We start from the raw sequence: 7816 nt of genomic DNA, 5'->3' as shown, positions 1-7816 counted from the left end.
AACTTTGGAAACTTTCTTGCTACTATACATAATATAATAAACATAGTGAGATTATAATATACAACTTTTATCCCGAATGCATTTTGCCAAACATTCAAGTAAAAAGTACATTGTTAAAGAGTTTGTGCAAAATGGAGAAAAAAAATAGTGCTTATATGAGCACATTTTCTGTCCTGACCAGTGGTAGAAAAAATACTTAGATCATTTCCTTAAAGGGACAGTTAGGTTCTTATTAAGTGGGGCTGTATGAGGTACTTATCCATAGACAGAATATTACATCTATATTACATCAGTCCATGTCAGCTGGCACGCCCCCAGTTTGGAGAAGCAGGCTGGAGTCCAACATGGAAGCTAAGCAATCTACTGCTGTGGAGGGGTCAGCAACAAAACGTATTTTAGCCACCTAAAAAATTAAATATCAGTTTAAGTGCACGCTTTATTGAGAGTAATTTCTGTCACGTGTCGGTTCAGGAAGGACCCAAATGCAGACTACTAGGCTGGTTAACATCCAGATACAGCAGGTAACAAAGTCCAAATGAAAGCGGAACAAAAAATAAAACTGAAAAACCAAGACATGATATGGAGCATGGACGACATCAAGAACACAGGGATGACCACAGACAAACTGACAAAGAACAAAGGGAAACACACAGGTATATATACACAGAAAACTAATCACAAGAACGAGACACAGCTGGAGTAGGTGGACACAGGCAAAAGGAGGGACATGGGGATTGACTGACAGCAAGGGTGTGGAGGGGAACACTAGGATGGAGCAAACGACTAATACAGAACAGGTGTGAAGGGAAGACTCTGGGAACAGGGAAGGACTACGAGACAGGTGTGACAGAAAACAGACGGGAAAATGCACAGGAAGTAAAACCAGACACGACACATGAGGAGAGAATCTACAAAATAAAACAGGAAGCAGATAAAACATGAACAAATAACATGAAACACAGACGCAAACAGAAAACTCTTCCACTGCTTTACCTTAGGGTGCTTTCACACCTGCCTTGTTTGGCTCAGTTCAACTGAACTCAAGTTTGTTTGCCCCCTAAGTGTGGTTCATTTGGGCAGATGTGAACACAGCTATCACACTCAGTTGTGCACCAAAACAACCACACCGAGACTTTCTTGAAGAGGTGGTCTCAGTCCGGTTACAAACGAACTCTGGTGCGGTTCGTTTGTGGTGAGAACGTGTTCCGACCTGGATGTGAAGCAACTGCAGGCACATGACACATTGTTTGGGTTAAACATGAGCATGTTACAGTCCTGGAGGATTATTAATGTGCACCTCCTCCTGTACTGCCTTAATATGCACATTCAGCACATCCAATGCATCAAAACATTGTTTTCTAGTTGGAGCTGCACCTCGTTTTCAAACTGTATGGTTTGACTAAAATGAACAATGACAGCAATATAGTCCACGATGAGCAGCGCTAAAATCAACCTGCGTAGTTGTCCCTCCATTGTGACATTAGAAAGTGTCACATTTATCTTGCAAGTGTACTCTTCTTCAACGTTTGCTTTACTTCCTGGATTTTTGACCAATCAAGAGCAGCTTTCCCACACGAGGCATTTTAACTGGTCCGCTTGTAAATGCTGCCGTGAGAACAGGAACCAACTCTAGGCAATTATACAACTTCGTACAAAATTAGTCCCTGATTCAGACCAAAGCAAGACAACTCTAGGTCTGAGAGCAGCCTTTACGTCAGACGTTGATTTCCAACAGTAAAATGAAGCCGTTTTGTCGCTTTCTTCAAAGCCAGACTCCATTAAGAAAAACAGTAATTTAACACTGCTAGACAAAGTGGCTGCGGGTCTACCGCTGCCTCGTTTACTGTGTTTGTGTTGTTGCTTGACTTTTGCTTTTAAAGGGTTAGTTCACATTCACCAAAGTCATAAAATAACACCAACTAACTTATCAGAGCAGAGGTAGACCAGCAGCTCTTGTGTTCAACAAGGTAAAATCACTGTTTTTGTCAATGGAGTCTGGCGGCTTTTACAAGAGCAGAGATGGGGAACTGAAGCCGGAAATGCCTTTCCCGTTGGCACAGTTTGTCTGACAGAAAAGTAAATTAGTGTCAATACTCTAAATATAGTGTACACTTGAACTCATATTGGGTTTTTTAGGTGGCTAAAAAGAGTTTTGTTGATGGCCCCCATCCACAGCAATACATTGCCTAGCTGCCGTGTCGGACTCCAGCCTGCTTCTCCAAACTGGGGCCGTGCTGACGTACATCTACTGCATGTAATATGCTGCCTATGGATAAATACCCCATATTAGCCCACTCAAAAAAAATTGAACTACCCCTTTAAGTAAAAGTAGCACACTACTACACTGTAGAAATACTTCATTACAAGTAAAAGTCCAGCATTCAATTCTACTCCAGAAGTACAAAAGCATTAGCAGAAGTACTTATTATGTCACTGTTATTACTGTTAAGTAGCAGTTTACTGCACCAGCTGAGCAAATTGCTGGCAGTTTCCACCACTGATTAGTAGTTTATAACATATTCTATATAATAATCAAATGTTTTGTGTGTGAAATTGTAATCTGCAAACTTTCCAGTAAGCACAGCTGTCAAATAAGTGTCGTGGTGTAAAAAGTACTGCGGTGCAGTTCAACTATAAATTAGCATAAATGGGAATACCTCAAAACTTTCCACCGCTGGTCCTGATTGACTGCAGACATGCACACTGTGTGGGTGTAACTGATACCAAATGTTATATGTTAAAGGGGAACTCTGGTATTTCTCAACCTGCACCATATTTTCCATGTTGTTGTGTTTAGGTGACTAATACCAACAACAGTTTTTGAAATGTTGAGGAAGAAGGCGGAAGCAAAACAAGCTGCAACACAACCTGAGTGCCACCGTCAATTTACGCCGATTAAAAGTATTTGTTTTGCCATGACAGGCTCAGATTGTTAGCATGAGTGTGTTACAAAATTACCTTGAAAGAAATAAAATGTTTTTGCTTTTCGATCTCTTCTATTTTGTGTCTAAGTCTCGCTAAAAGAGAAGTCTCTGTCTGAAACCTCACAGTGTTCAAACACAACAAACTATTATCAGCACTCCTCTCTCCAACTCTCACTTAGGTTCCCACCATTTTCTTCAAGCAACAAGTCACCTCTCGTGAGATTTCAGAATGAGACTTCTTGGTTGCCAGACACAAAAGAAAACTGAAGCGAAAGGTACTGAGGAACGCATCAATCTTTGTAGGGTCCTTTCTGTAATGTTGTAAGACGCTCATAATTACAATTAGAGATGTCTCGATCCTGTCTCAAAGATCTGCAAGTGCAACCAAAAGCCCCATGAGCAAATAGCCAATAAGAGTAATTTGTCAATGTAATCTACGTAAAAGACGAACAGGCGACGTGAATAATTAAACCACACAATTCAGGTAAAGAAGCAACAAAAACTCGAAAATACTCTCTTCAAGGGACAGAGAAATTTCCTTGAGGCAGTGACAAGGCCATAAAGATAACCGAGAGGCTTTACTGTTTTATACTTTAGTATTTTGTAAAGAAAAACATTATGGTAGTTTAGATGCAGACAATTTTCTTAATGCATTGCAGAGCTATTCAGTTGTTATGTACAACCCTGATTCTAAAAAAGTTGTGCCGCTGTGTAAAACATAAATAAAAACAGAACGCTGTAATTCGTAATTCCTTGTTGGCCTACATGCAGTTTAATACAGCACAAAGACAATATTTAATGATCACACTGAAACTTATATTTTAGAAATATACACTCATTTTACATGTAATGCCTGTTACACGTTACAAAAAGTTTGGACAGGGGTGTGTTTACCACTGTGTTACATCAATATTTCTTTTAACAACACTAAGGGAGAGTTTGGGAGCCAAGGACACTAACTGAAGTTTTGAAATGGTTATTTCTTGCTCAGGATTCACAAGCAGCCCCCCAAACTCTTCAGGATTTAAAGACTGTCTGAGTGGAAGAATCAGCCAAAATCCAATCTGAACATTGTGAGAGATCAGTTTCTTGAGAGATCAGAATCTTGAAGGTGGCATTTCAAACAAAAGCCTCTCAGCCAAGTGTGTTCAATATTCTCTTCCTTTGTCATTCCACTCTATTGCTCATAATTTTTATGGAATGAAGTGTCAATGATGATTTTGTCATTAATTAGGGTTCCCAAGGTCATGGAAAACCTGGAGAAGTCATGAAACTTCACAATCTCATTTTCCAGGCCTGGAATAGTCAAGAGATTAGTAAAAATGACTGAAAGTTTTGGAAAATTAATTATTACATTTATCTTCTGTAGATAACCTTCCACATCCACTGACTTTCAAGACTTTAAAAGCGCATGCCTCCAGTCTTATGTTGCCGCATTGTTTGTCACACTTGCATCCGGGAATGTGTATGTAATCAAATGCATAAGGAATACAGTGACAGTATAATTAGTTCCATTTTCCCTCATGCTTGAGTCACTGTCAGATGGATATGTAGTAAGTGATTGTATGGCTGCACTTGTCGTTTGAAGCATTTAAAGTGAATATGAACATAATAATTATCATTAACATTTGGAGTCAAGTACAGTATACAGTTCTGTTCTTTATACATTGTAAAATGGACTCGAAATTTTTTTCACAGGTCCTTGAAAAGTCATGGAAAAGTTTTAGTGGTAGTTTTATTGAGTTAATACCCGCTATTTTCAAATATCCCATGGAGAGAGACTCTCACTGCAGCCTGTTCTATTTTGTTCTGAAAACGTCGGCGTGCAGCCTCGTTCTGTGGACGATAAACGAGGTGCAGACTTCCCTCTGTGTCACCGCTGATGAGGAAATACAGCAGGTGCTTGACGAAGCAGCGAGTGACAACAACCCCGCCCACATTTAAGGGTTCGTTCGGTCCGTTTGCAGTGGAAATGCTAAAGCCCCATTTTCACCAAACACTTTCAGTATGGTATCTTTGAAATCAAAAGTAACCCTTCAGACATGGTACCTAGACCCTAGGGTTTCCACTGCAAACAGTACTCTTAAATGTGGGCGTGGTTGTTGTCACTCACTGCTCTGTCTCTGTCATGGGCTAAGCAAATAAAGTGTGAGCCCTCAGGGGTGCAGAGGGTTAGGACAAATAGAAGTAAATCAGAAACGCAGGTTACCCTTCTGTTTTTTTCCTCTATTGATATTTGAGAGAAGGGGCGGTGATCTTCTTACCATCACGTTGGGTGAGTCATGTGTGAGTCATAACATGTAGGGGGGAATGACTGTTGTCACTCACTGCTCTGTCCAGCACTCACTGTATTTCTGGTGACATGGGGGTCTGCACCTTGTTTATCGTCCACAGAACGAGGCTGCATGCCGACCTTTTCAGAACAAAATCTCAGGCAAGCTTGGGAGTTTGGTGTCGCTGGAGCCCACAGGAACAACACTCAGCGACGCTTTTTCTTTTTCTCCATGAGAGGATTAGAATATATGCCGTCCCAGTTGAAATTTATATATATAAAGTCTTGAAGATCCACTCATTACTAATGTCTGTCATATAAAAACTAAAGTAATGGTCACAGTAGTCACAGTGAAATTTGAGGTGTGCTGATGGATTCATGTCGTCAACTCATGGATTGAGTAACATTACAAGTTTGAACGTTTTTAATTACTGATAATACACCACACAATTCAGTATGAAAATCTTGTTTGAAGGACTGTATGGCCTTTATAATGTCCGAATTGTAGGGACTTTCAATGCTCTTTGCGTCGTCAGTGTTATCAGTCTGCAAAGGGCTTGCACCACTTCCCTGTTACCTTAAAACCTCCTTCAGTTGTCTTATTTTGATCTTTGCTTCCTTTCTTCAGTATATTCACCTGTTGCAAGTCGATACACACCTTTCGTGGCATTTTTTATGCAGAATAAGATTGTTTAAGTAGTATTAATTTCAGATTTAGCAACGGAGCAAGTGTATCCAAGACTACTCAATGCGCCGCCATAACCGGAAGTCCAACGTCACAAGTTAAGGTTACACCTTAAAAGTTGCCGGCAGTCGGCCCAGTAAATTAGATTATTTTTTCTCAGGCTCCAGCTGCTGTGAGAGGCAGCAATTTCATTTTTATAGTGACAGTTCACTAATAAAACTCTCCGCAGTATAAACAGTGGTTACATGAGCCTCAAAACCAGACACAACTCAGCCCTGAGCAGAGTGACCGTCCTCTACTGACCAATCAGACTGCAGTGTTCACAGCTCCACCTTTTAGTACCAGATCTGTGTGCTAGGTACCCCAACAGAGGGGGGACCAAACATGGGGACGGGACAGAACGGTTCCATTGGTACCATCCACAACTTTTCACAGTGGAAACGGAAAAAAAAAAGAAAACTGAACTGAAATGTACCGTACTGCTCGGTGGAAATGGGGCTATGGTCAGCAGACCTTGTGAGCAGTACACACAGATCTGTGAACACTGCAGTCTGATTGGTCAGTAGAGGATGGTCACTCTGCTCAGGGCTGAGTTGTGTCTGGTTTTGAGGCTCATGTAACCACTGTTCATACTGTGGAGAGTTTTATTAGTAAACTGTAACTATAAAATGAAAGGATGCTTTGCTGCCTCTCACAGCAGCTGGAGTCTGAGAAAAAATAACTTCATTCACTGGGCCGACTGCCGGCAACTTTTAAGGTGGAACGTTCACTTGTAACATTACTCAATGCATGAGTTGACAATGTGAATCTGTGTGAATGAATCTCTCGCTCCAATTTCGCTCCGGTCACTCATGCCCCACGCAGAATGCATCTTTGCACCTGCGCACACCCACACTATTTTCTTTCAAAACTATGGAGTTTACTGTGTACTTCAGAAGAAGAAACTGAGAAGAGAAGCAGCAGTACCTTGGAGAACGGTCCCTAACTGCGGGGAGAGGCGAGAGGGCTTCCCCGGAGGTCGGCCGCTTAACCCGGTCCGTCTCCTCCACACTTTGACTTATTTCCACCCTGCCGACAGCGGTACCGTGGAGAACAGTCCCTAACTGCAGGGAGAAGGGAGAATCTACCGAGCTCATGTTTTATTTGTGAATAGTAGATTACAGGTTAGGGTAGTACGATGCAGTTTTTTTGAGCGGAGTGGTGAGCGAGTGGAGCAGGGTAAAATTTATGATGGAGCGGAGCGAAGAATGCGCAGAACCAAGCGGAGCGGACGAGCGGCGCAAAGTGACAGGTCTGCGAGTGAGGAGTGGAAATTTTCACCTGGTCTGCTCCGCTCACATGCTCTGGTGACAACTTTGACCATTACTTTAGTTTTTATATGACAGACACTTTTAGTAATGAGTGGATCTTAAAGCGTTTATGTACACTAATTTTGTTATGTGAACAGCATATATCCTAATCCTCACTCTAGCAGCACTAAACCCCTGAGCTTGCCTGAGAAGGAATAAATGCACAAACATCCTATTTTTAAATACCCCATGGAGAGAGACTCTCACTGCAGCCTGTTTAATTTTGTTGTGAAAATGTCGGCGTGCAACTCCGTTCTGTGGACGATAAACAAGGTGCAGACTTCCATCTGTGCACAGTGGGTGCTTGATAGGGCAGTGAGTGACAACAACCCCGCCTACATTTTAGGGTACTGTTTAGGGTCTAGGTGTCATTTCTAAGGGGTTCCAAAGGCAACATACCAGAAGTGTTTGGTGCAAACGGGGCTTTAGACACCAAACATGGGGAAAAAGGGTCCAGGTTAAAAAACACCAGAGCCCCCCTTTAATATCTGTTGAATAAAATGTTTCCTAAAAAAATATGTGTGGATCATTAGCAGCCTCCTGTCAGACAAAGTTTGTGCAGCTTCATGTTTCACTGCAGGTTTGA

The sequence above is a fragment of the Epinephelus lanceolatus genome, chromosome 18 (assembly GCF_041903045.1).
Source record: "Epinephelus lanceolatus isolate andai-2023 chromosome 18, ASM4190304v1, whole genome shotgun sequence".
Classification (NCBI taxonomy): Eukaryota; Metazoa; Chordata; class Actinopteri; order Perciformes; family Serranidae; genus Epinephelus; species Epinephelus lanceolatus.
This window is presented reverse-complemented; position numbering follows the sequence as displayed.